Below are 12128 nucleotides of genomic sequence, written 5' to 3'. Positions count from 1 at the left end.
TATCAGGGAGGAAGGCATGTTTGTTCTCCACCAACACGTTTCAAAGATGTACAGCAAGAACAAGTGAAGCATTACTGTGTTTGTGACAGAAAGTTATGATCTTTACTTTGGGTGTATGGTTCATAACATTTTTATTTGCAGTAGATACTAAATATGGATTTATTGTTTTAGGAAGAAGCTAGATTTTTTTTAAAGATTTATTTATTTATTCATGAGAGACACAGAGAGAAACAGAGAGGCAGAGACACAGGCAGAGGGAGAAGCAGGCTCCATGTAGGGAGCCTGACGTGGGACTCGATCCCGGGTCCCCAGGATCATGCCCTGGGCTGAAGGCAGCCGCTAAACCGCTGAACCACCCAGGGATCCCAAGAAGCTAGATTTTTAAAATTTTTTCTCTGTACCATCTTGCGAATGAGTACTAAGGAAAATTGTAAGTTGGGACATCAATGAAACAGCACTATTTGATTAAGACATTCTACAGTTCAGTAATTCCAGGGAATTCTCACTGTAGAGGAGAAAACAAAGGCTTAGAGAGGTTGAGAAGCTCACTCCAAGTCACAGAAGCTGTCAGTAGTGGAACCAGGATTTTAATTGAGTCTTCACAACGTATTCCTTTGCACTCGAGATCCTCTGTCTTCTACTTACTCAAGGATATCACTCCAGCAATATCTCCTTTCCTGCATTGTCACTTTTCTGGCTGTGTTGAATCTAGTAAGCTACAGTTTATTTTTCTTATACATACACACACCTCCTAACCCTACAACCCCCTCCAACTTCTCCCCTTGACAGCACTAAGTTGACTGTACCCACTTTATTCAGTTCTTTCCATCTCTTGTTCTTGAACCCACTCTGGTCAGGGTTGTAGTCCTACCAGCTCCACTAGCACTCTCATCAAGTCATTAATGACCTTCACATTACTAAGATTAAATCTCCAGCCTTCTCCCTTTTGGCATCTTAGTACCACTTGACCCTGTCCTTCTGAAACACTGTACTCCCTTGGCTTCAGGACACTTGACTCTCCTGGTTTCCCTTGTACCTTTCTTTTTTTTTTTTCCCCCTTGTACCTTTCTGGCTGTACCTTCTCAGATTGTGTTGATTTCTCCTCACCTCCCCCACACACCTCTTCACATTGGAGTGCCACGGGCCTCCATCCTTGCTCCTCTTTTTCTCTGTCTCCACCCTGGCCCTTAGAGACCTTAGATATAGTTTTAATGGTCTTAAGTGCAATTTGTACTCTGATGAGTCCTAAATTTATATCTTCAGAGCAGGCCTCTCCCCAGAGTTATTCTTTCTTAACCCAATATACCATCTCGCCCCCTAAAACCTCTCTGATTTCATCCCCTACTCCTCTCTTCTTCCTCTGTTCCCCACATACTGGCATTGTTGTGGTTCCTCAAACAGCAGGCACATTCTGGCTTCAGTAGCTCTCTTAGTCATGCCTGTTCCCTAGAACACTGTTCCCCAGATAACAGTCATGGCTTCTTCCTTTACCACCTTCAGATCATTGCTTAGCTATCAGCCTCTTAGTAAGATCTTTCCTGTCTACTCAATTTAAAATTAGGGAGAAGGAATGCCCTCTACTGCCAGTATTCCTCGTCCCCCTTCCCTGCCTTAGTTTTCTCCATAGCATTTGTTACCATAAGACATACCTATATTTTGGGGATCCCTGGGTGGCGCAGCGGTTTGGCGCCTGCCTTTGACCCAGGGCGCGATCCTGGAGACCCGGGATCAAATCCCACATCAGGCTCCTGGTGCATGGAGCCTGCTTCTCCCTCTGCCTGTGTCTCTGCCTCTCTCTCTCTCTCTGTGGGACTATCATAAATAAATAAAAATTTAAAAAAAATTTTAAAAAAGACATACCTATATTTTACTTGTTTGTAGCCTATTTCTCACCCTATAAAAATATCAGCTGCAGAAGAGTGGGAATTTGGGGTCGTTAGTTCACTTCTGTCTAGCACTCTAGAAAGTATCTGGCATATATTAGGTACTCAATAAGTATTAGTTATTATTTAATGAATGAACAAGTGAATGTTCATTATATTACACCCTGCTACTTCCCTAGAAATTATGCACAAACAATAAAATATTAAAATGTATATTAATAATGTATTTTACTGTCAATGACATGGATGATGATATTAGAGAACAATTTTGAGATTCCAGCGGATCCTGAGTCTCCCTTAAGAACATGACTTATCGGGGTGTTTGGGTGGCACAGTAGGTTAAGTGTCCAATTCTTGGTTTCAGCTCAGGTACTGGTCTCAGAGTTGTGAGACCGACTGCCACATCACTCAGCATGGAGTCTACTCAAGATTCTCTCTCCCTGTTCCTCTGCCCTCCCACTCTCTTTAAGAAAATAAATCTTTAAGAAAAAAGAATATTACTTATCAAATCTGCATTCAACTCTCTGATACGCAGTTCTGATTTTCTTGACTTGAAATAATTCAGTTCTACTTATTCCTGATTTCCCCCAGAATAAAGTAGGTAAACCGGTTCTTAGATATGTTCTTAGTATTTTTTTACCAGAAATGACCAGTGTAGGGAAGACTCCTATTTTCTCCTTTGCCTTAGTTTCTCCATTATGGGGATCTTTTGTTCATTAGAAGCTAGTTTAAATGCCAGAGAACAATGAAAATGGAAGCCATATTAGTCATTTATTAGATCCTTTAGAAAATTTGGCTCTCATTATCATGCTTATCTTGACTAACATTTATTTTTGAAAACCCTTCTCCCTGCAGTGATTGTAGTTCTTGTTCTAAATATCTGAGCTTGGGATCCCTGGGTGGCGCAGCGGTTTGGCGCCTGCCTTTGGCCTGGGGCGCGATCCTGGAGACCCGGGATCGAATCCCACGTCGGGCTCCCGGTGCATGGAGCCTGCTTCTCTCTCTGCCTGTGTCTCTGCCTCTCTCTCTCTCTCTCTCTCTCTCTCTCTCTCACTATCATAAATAAATAAATTTAAAAAAAAGAAAGAAACTTTAAAAAAATAAATAAATAAATAAATATCTGAGCTTAATACATAATGGAGTTCTGCACCAGAAAGACAATAGACAAAAATGTCAGTAACTTAAATGAAAAAGTTCCAGAAAGCTGTTTGAGCTCAGAATCTTGCGCCATATCTGAATTACAATTTACCTTCACTGCCATCTGGAGATGGAAGAATTCCATGATGATGTTCTCTAGTTGATGCAAACAGGCTTCTTACATTAGATACTTGTCCGTGTATACTTGTAACTCATTGCTCTGGATATAGTTAGTGTTAATTTAGTAAAGACTACATTTAAGCTAAGTTTATATATGAAAAACTCCTGCATAACTGCAAAGTAAAGAAATAAGATGAGGAAAGTCTTTGTAGTAAAGAGTGCCCAAAGTCATAATACCATGACTGTGTGTCAAAAAGAAAAAAAAAGAATTATTTCTTTGGTAAAACCACAAGAAGATGTCCTATTCAGTCATTTTATATCAGAAAAGAATTTGAGTAAATAGCGCAATACCTGAATGTCTTATGATTGTTAAATTATACTGTGTTTAACGCCTTTATCTAAATCAGTGATGTTTGCTATGAATATTCATTCCAGCAAAAATAAGACCAACTAAAATTGTGCTTTCTTTTTTTAAGATTTTATTTATTTATTCATGAGAGACACAGAGAGAGAGGCAGAGACATAGAGGGAGAAGGAGGCTCCATGCAGGGAGCCCATTGTGAGACTCGATCCAGGGACTCCAGAATCACTCCCTGAGCCAGAAGGCAGATGCTTAACCACTGAGCCACCCAGGCATCCCAAATAATTGTACTTTCCTTATAGACGACTGTGCTCTTTTCACATCCTTTGTAGCCTTACTATGTAGACCATAAAGTACATTGACTATAATAAAATATGAAAAGGGTGTTTCCATCAAGCTAGTCAATTTGAATTTTGGAAAAATCAGTCATGCCAGAGAGAGAAAAGCATAGTCTGGCTGCAAAACATATTTTCAGATGATACTAAACACATGGAAAGACAAGCTCAAAGAAGTCATAGGGGAGATGCATCACATGAGTACAGAAGTATGGGCTCAGGAAGACCAGTGAGGTACAAGAGAGATCACTATCATCTGGAGCTTCAATGAGGGCTCCAGGGAAGTCCAGGAAGCACAGGCAAAGCATCACAAAGTGTTCATGGCATGTGGGTATGGGGGTAGGAAGCAAACTAGTATAATATAAATGTCAGCTCTTTGAAGGACTGACTAGAAATTCTGGGTTGCGGGAAGAATACATATAGTTCAGAATGCTAAGTTGAATACATAGGGTGTAGATGGTAAAAAGCTACTGCAAGCTTTTGAGGGACATTACAGTGCAAACAGCAAGCTCATATAATTCCTTTGGACACCATGTGTAGGTGGGTTGTCTGGGAAGGATACAAGTGCTGGAGTCAAAGAGAGCCAGTAGCAAAGCCATGGGAGTCAGGAGGTGAAGGGGTCCTGGACACAGGGAGTAAAGGTGGAAGTGGAAAAGAAATATTCAGACTAAGGGATTTTAAGGAAGGAAAACTGATGAGGCTCACTGAGTGATTCAAGTTATTTGGAATCAGGAAGCCCACGGGAGGGTTAAACAGGTAGAGTGGAAGTGATTTTCTTCTAAACTTTTTATTTTGAAAGACTTTTAGACTCACATAGAAGTGGCAAAAACAGGGGCGCCTGGCTGGCTCAGTCGGTAGAGCATGCAAACACTTGATCTTGGAGATTTGTGCATTCAAGCCCCACGTTGGGTGTAGAGATTACTTAAAAATAAAATCTTTTAAAGAAATAAAATTAAATATTTGAAAAAAAATTTTTAAAGAAATGGCAAAAACAGTACAAAATTCCCATGTACACTTTGCCGTTCTTCCCCTTGTTAATAACATCCTATATAACCATAACTAAGAAATTGATATTGGAACACTTAAGTAAACTGCAGGCCTTATTTGAGTTTTACGTGTGTGTGTGTGTGTGTGTGTGTGTGTGTGTGTGTGTGTTTCTAGGAAATTTTATCAAATGTATGGAAGTATATAAGCTTGACCATAATTAGGATATAGAAGTCTCCTGCCACCCCTCATGCTACTCCTTAATAATCACATCCTCCCCTAATAACTACTGATCCATTCTCCATCACTATAATTCTTATCCTTTTGAGAGTTTTATATAAATAGAATCATACAATATGTAACTGTTTAGGAGAAACTCAATCTCCCTTGTGTTTCCCTTTTCCTCTCACACAACTACCATACTCAACAGCACTTCTGGCACCAGGTGTGTCTGGGTTTTTTTTCCCCATACCAAGTAATTCTCTGACACCAGCTAGGTGTCCTAAATTTTAATTCATTTCTGATACTAACTGAAATTAATGTAGACCCCACAGCTTAAAGGCTTGGTCCCATGAGACTGTCCCCCCACTTCAGATGCCAATCACAAGTAGTAGGTCCCCAGTTACCCACAACTACTATCTGACTTGGCTACAAATTGGAGGTTCCCATAACCCACCTACCCCCAACCTTAGATTTGATTATTTGCTAGAACAGTTCATAGAACTGAGGGAAACACTTAGGTTTACCGGTTTATTATATGATAAAGAATATGGTAAAGGATACAGATGAAGAGATACATAGAGTAAAGTTAGAAGGGTCTCAAGTGCAGAAGTTTCTGTTCCCAAGGAAGGTGGGGTATGCCACGCTCCGGTCATGTGCATCTGTTCATCAACCCAGAAGCTCTCCAAACCCATATTTTGGGAAATTTCACAGAGGCTTCATCATGTAGGCATGCATTGATCATTAACTCTATTTCCAGCTCCTCTCCCCTCTCTAGAAAATGGGGTGGGGGGCTGAACATTCCAAGGTTATATAATCCTGACTTGGTCTTTCTGGTGACTAGCCCCCATCCAGGAGCCCACCCAGAATCACCTCATTAAAACAAAGATACTGCAGTCAGCCAGGAAATGCCAAGCGATTTAGTAACTCTGTCAGGAACTAGAGTCAAAGACCAAATATTAGAACACAAGATGCTCTTAGTACTCTTATGACTTGGGAAATTACAAGGGTTTTAGGAGCTCTGCATGAGGAGCTGGAGCCAAAGACTAAATGTTAGGACAAAAGATTCTCCTTAGCACCCATGTTTACAAGGGTTTTAGGACTCTATGTCAGGAACCAGGGTCAGAGACCAATATACAGATTTGTTATTAGTTATTACTTTACAGATTAGGGTTTTTTGCTCAGTATAATGCTTTTGGGATCCATCCAAGTTGTTGTGTAGATCAGTAGTCCTTTCCTCTTTATTATTGAATAATACTCCACTGTATGGATGTACAATACTTTACTTATCCATCCACCTTTTGAAGGGCATTTGAGTTGTTTCCAATTTTTGGCTAATACAAATAAGGCTGCTCTGAACATCTATATATAGATTTTCATTTCTCCAAAGTAAAAACCTGTGAGTGGGATTGCTAAGTCATATGATAAGTATATATTCAACTTTATAAAAAAATGCCAAATCATTTTCCAGAGTGGCTGTATGACTTTGCTTTCCCACTAGCAGAGTTTGAGAGAACCAGTTGCTCTCTGCCCTTGTCAGCACTTGGTAATGTCAGCATTTTTTTAACCATTCGTAATTGCTTTTAGGAACATTTTTATAGCACCTGCTTAAAAAATCCCAGTTGGATGATTCTAACATCTGAGCCTTCTCTTGTGTTGACATCTGTTGGTTGTCTTTTCTCATTTAGTTTGAGATTTTCCTGTTTCTTGGTATGAAGAGTAATTTTAGATAGTATGCTGGACATTTTTAGTATCATTATATTATGAGACTGATTCTTATTTAAATCTTCTATTTTAGTAGGTAGCTAACCTGATTAAAGTCAGAATACATGTCCTGGCCTACTTTTAGGGCTGTAGTTCTAATGCCAATTTCATTTCCAAAGCCTTTGCAGTACTCATCTGGTCTTCCCCGCTTGTGCACCACTCAGAGGCTCATCTGAAAACTGGGAGGTATTCCATACCATAGTTCCATCTTAAAGCTCTTGCTATGTTGATCCTGGTTGGTTTTAGACATGGGTTTATTGGAGATGTGCCACACGTACTTCATACATAGATTGAAAGACACACACACACACACACACACACACACCCGCTCTCTTCTCTGTCATCCTGCCCCTACTCTCTAGGGAGTACAGCGCCACCTCCTTGCTGCTCTTTGCATCAGGCAGGGCTGGGAAAGTGGAAAGTGCTCTGAGGGGGAGGAAGTCGGATTCTTTCATGGTGTCCCCCTGGAGTAAGGTGCATGCAGTCAAAAGTGTTCTGTCCTGCAGAGCCACCTTTTCTCAGTCCTTGGCTAAAGAGATTAGTCTTTTCTTGGGGCTCATTTTTCTGTGTTCCTTGTCCATGGAGTTTCCAGGTTGTGGGCTGCTCTCACATCCAGGCAAGGATATGTTAGAAGGTGAAAAAAAATAAAAATCCCAGTGATATCACCAAAGATCACCCCTCAAGTCCTGAGATTCCCTCCCTAGTCTGCCTCTTCTCCAGCTTTCAGAGCTTTCTGTCAGTGATTCAAAAGGGAAAGCAAGAAATTTCTTTGTTATCAAGAACACTAAAGAATTAGGCTTTGGAAAAAGAAGTGTTTATTCTGTTGAAAAGGGAATACTTTAAAACTCCATGCCAGGGGTGCCTGGGTGGCTCAGTTGGTTGAGCATCTGACTCTTGATTTTGACTCAGGTCATGATCTTAAGGTCGTGAGGTTGAGCCCACATCCAACTCTGTGCTTAGCAGGGAGTCTGCTTGAGATTCTCTTCCTCTCCCTCTCTCCCCCTTCCTCCCACTCATGCACGCATATGTGCACACGCACTCTCTCTTTCTCTGTCTCTAAAACAAAGATTTTTTTAAAAAATCACCATTTCTTGCTCTAGGATCCAGCCATGCCACATGTCTTTCAAGCCATTTTCCCTAGGCCCTATCTTTGTCTCACATTTGGCATTAGCTAGAAAACCAATCTCCATTGTACTATCTGCAGAGTACAAAGGATCTGAAGACCTTTTTTTAATAGCAGTAGAAGTTTTTTCTGTTACATATACCTAAAATGTTAAGCTATTTCAGTTTAAGCAAAATGCAGTCAGATTTTAGCCTCAATGCAGTAGTAATAATTAGAGACTCCCTACCTGCATTGTCCAATAAGAACTTTCTGTCTTGAGGGCAATATTTTATATCTGAACTGTCCAGTGTGGTAGCCACTAGTCATATATTGGCTCTTTATGCTTGAAATGTGTCTAGTACAACTGAAGAACTGAATTTTTAATTCTATTTAATTTTTTAAGATTTATTTATTAGAGAGAGAGAGACCATGAGACCATGCAGGTGGAGGGAGGGGCAGAGGGAGAGACTTTCAAGCAGATTCCCCTCTGAGCATGGAGCCAGTTGCAGAACTCGATCTCATGACCATGAGATCACGACCTGAGCCAAAACCAAGAGTTGGACATTTAATCACCTGAGCCACCCAAGCGTCCCTTAATTGTATTTAATTTTAATGAATTTAAATTTAAATAGTCTTACCTAGTGGCTACTGTACTAGACAGAGAAGACTTAGACTCTTCATTCAAAAACATGCTGTTACACGGTTCACCCTTTTTGGAAATAGTAAATAAATAAAGACAATTAGAAATGGGTCTCAGGTAGGGCACCTGGGTAGCTCAGTGGATTAAGTGTCTGCCTTTTGCTCAAGTCATGATCCAGGGTCCTGGGATCAAGCCCACATTGGGCTTCTTGCTCAGCCGGGGAGTCTGCTTCTCCCTCTGGCCGTACCACTTGTTCTCTCTCTCTCTCTCTCTCTCACCCTCTAATAAATGAATAAAATCTTTAAAGAGAAAAAAACAGAAATGGTTCACAGATTTAGCCCATTGTAATTTTTACTATATTCTATTTTTACCTTTTTCTTATGCTATAGGAACATATTTAGAAAACAACCAAACTTATTTAGTAAGTTGTTTGTTGATGCACACATACATACATACACACTTATAGCACTCCTAAGTTACTTTATATCAAATGTTTACACATGTTGGCTAACAAAAATGATTATTAAAGTCAATCATGTGCCTATACAGTGTCTCATTTAATCTTCATAAAAATCCTGTAAGATTAGTTTTCAAAAAGAAACAGCTGGAAAAAAAAGAAAAGGCTGAGAAAATGTAAGGTCATACAGCCAGTCAGTACCTAAATGACCCAGAATTTAAACAAAAGTCTTTCTGACTCCAAACCCACTTTCTACTATATTATACAGCCCCTTTTTTTGTTTGTGTTCTTTCTCTTCTTCTGTTAAAGACCTTCCTGGGTTTTTTCCCCCTCTATTCTATCAAAATGCAAAAACAAGTTTTACTTAAAAAATAATACAAAGCCCATTTCGATGTTTGTTTTTCAGTATATGTTGTTGGTTAAACATCACCAGGCATAACCCAACTTAAAGGTTTTTGAGGTTTTGTAGGGGTTTTTTAATTAAAGTTTAGTTGACATGTGTTATATTAGTTTCAAGTGTACAACATAGTGATTTGACAATTCTGTACATCAGGCAATGCTTGCTACAATAAGTACAGTTACCATCTGTCACCATACAAAGTAATTATAATATTATTGACTATATTCTCTATGCTGAACTCTACATCCCCATGATTTATTTTTTTTATATAACTGGAAGTCTGTACTTCTTAATCCCCTTCACCTATTTTTGTCTGTCCCCCCTCACTCCCCTCCTCTCTGGCAACTACCAGTTCTCTGTATTTATGAATCTGTTTCTGGTTTTGTTTGTTCATTTGTTTTGTCTTTTATTTTATTTAAGTGGGCTCTGTGCCCAAAGTGGGGCTTGATCTCACGACCCTGAGGTTGAGACTCACATTTTCTACCAACTAAGCCAGCCAGGCACCCCTGTTTCATCTTCTGGATTCCACATATAAGTGAAATCATATGGTATTTGCCATTCTCTGTCTAAATTAATTTAGTGTAATATTCTGTAGGTCCATCCACGTTGTTGTGAATGGCAAGATATTCTTTTTTATGGCTGAATAATATTCCATTGTGTATTGTGTGTGTGTGTGTGTGTGTAATCACATCTTCCACAAACAGTAACGGCAACTCATTAAAAGATTCCATTGTTTGTTATAGAATGGTAATTTTATGCTTTTCTCTGCTAGTTAATTATTCAATAAATTCTTGTGACTTCTGTATTGGTGAACCTCTTCTGGCTTAGTGCAGGAAAAGGACATTAAGTCTCTAGAGATAATAAAATCATTTCCAAGATGTTTAGCATGTAGAATCTGGCAGATATGCAAATTGTAGTCATTTTGATATCAAGCATTCATTATATGTGTACTCGAGAAAAATATAATTTTGCTTTCTAGTGGAACATTTATTATTTTAGTCGTTAATATAGAAAATACATTGGGCTCTGCACTCAGCAGAATCTACTGGAGAGTCTCTTTCCCTTTGCCCCTTCCCCCCTACTCTTGTGAACTCTTTCTCTAAAATAAATAAATAAATCTTTAAAAAAAAAGAATAAAAGGGATAATGCCTCTGAATGTCCTAAATTCAGTGCCTGGGACAGAGTTAAATACTAACTTAATACCTTCTAAATGTTTATGACCCTCCAAAAATTTATTTCCAGCCCAGATTTCTCTCCTGCACTCCAGGTTTATGTGTCCAAGTACCTACTTGCATTTCCACTTGAACTTTAGATATTTGAAGCATAACATACCCAAAACTACAGTAATGATCTCTTCCCCATCTCCATTGGTGTCAGACTTCTAGTTGCTCACGTTGAAAACCTTGGTGTGGTCTTTGACTCCTCTCTTTCTTTCACACCCCACATCCAGTCTCTCAGAAAATCCTGTTTTCTCCACTTCCAAAATATATTCAGAATTAAGAAGTCCTGTTCTTGGAAAGATACTGTAGGAGAATGAGAAGATAAGCTATGAATTGAGAATAAATATTTCCAATTTGTTTATCTGATAAAGGACTTATATATGTAGATTATGTAAAGAATTCCTTCTTTAAAAAAAATATTTTATTTATTTACTCATAAGAAACACACAGAGAGAGAGGCAGAGACATAGGCCGAGAGAGAAGCAGGCTCCATGCAGGGAGCCCAATGTGGGACTCAATCCCAGGACTCCAGGATCATGGCCAGAGTCAAAGGCAGATGCTCAACCACTGAGACACCCTGGCATCCCAAGAATTCCTTCTTTTGAACTGTAGTTGACAGACAATATTTCAGTTTTAGGTGTACAACAGTGATTCAGTGTTTATATACATTATGAAATGACTACTATGATAAAATCTAGGTACCATCTGTCATCATACATAGTTGCTACAGTATTATTAACTATATTCCCTTTGCTGTACATTATATCCCTGTGTCTTACTTATTTTATAACTGGGAGTTTGTACCTTTTAATCACCTTCCCCTATTTGGGAAGAATTCTTAAAACTCAATAATAAGAAAACACAACCCAGTTCAAAACAGGAAAATATTTAGAACAGACACTTCAACAGAGAAAATATATGAATAGCAAATAAGCACACGCAAAATTGCTCAACATCATTAGTCATCAGGGAAATACAAAGTAGTACCACAATGAGATATATATATGTACATGTATCAGAATGGCTAAAATAAAAAAGACTAACCATACCAAGTATTAATGAGGATATAGAACAACTGGAAGTGATATACTGCTATGGAAATGTAAAATGGTACAACCACTTGGGAAAACAGGTTGGCAGTTTCTTAAAAAGTTAACCATACTCCTATAATACAACTCCTAAGTATTTATCTAAAAGAAATGAAATATATGTCCATACAAAGACTTGTACATTAATGTTCATAGCAGCTTTATATGTAATAGCCAGACTTTGGAAACACCCACAGTTGATCAACAGATGAATAGATAACAAATTACGGCATATCCTTACAGTGGAATGCCACTCAGCAATAAAAAGTACTGAACTATATATACTTGCAACTACATGGATGAAGTTCAAAACCTTTATGCTGAGTGAAACAAGTTGGAAAAGGAGTATGTACTGTCTGGTTCCATTTATATAAAATTCTAGAAAACGCAAACCAATCTACAGTGACAAACAGTGGCT

At 38.9% G+C, this 12128-nt stretch overlaps 1 protein-coding gene across 8 annotated transcripts in view; it reads left to right on the top strand.

Annotated features, from left to right (window-relative positions):
• Nucleotides 1-12128, top strand: part of CASK (calcium/calmodulin dependent serine protein kinase) — a 348892-nt gene that overhangs the window by 229409 nt on the left and 107355 nt on the right. The gene's annotated exons all lie outside the window — the stretch shown is intronic.

The sequence above is a fragment of the Nyctereutes procyonoides genome, unplaced genomic scaffold (genome assembly GCF_905146905.1).
Source record: "Nyctereutes procyonoides isolate TBG_1078 unplaced genomic scaffold, NYPRO_anot_genome, whole genome shotgun sequence".
Lineage (NCBI taxonomy): Eukaryota > Metazoa > Chordata > Mammalia > Carnivora > Canidae > Nyctereutes > Nyctereutes procyonoides.
Note: the sequence above shows the minus strand (reverse complement) of the source record. Positions and strands in the feature narration are given on the sequence as shown.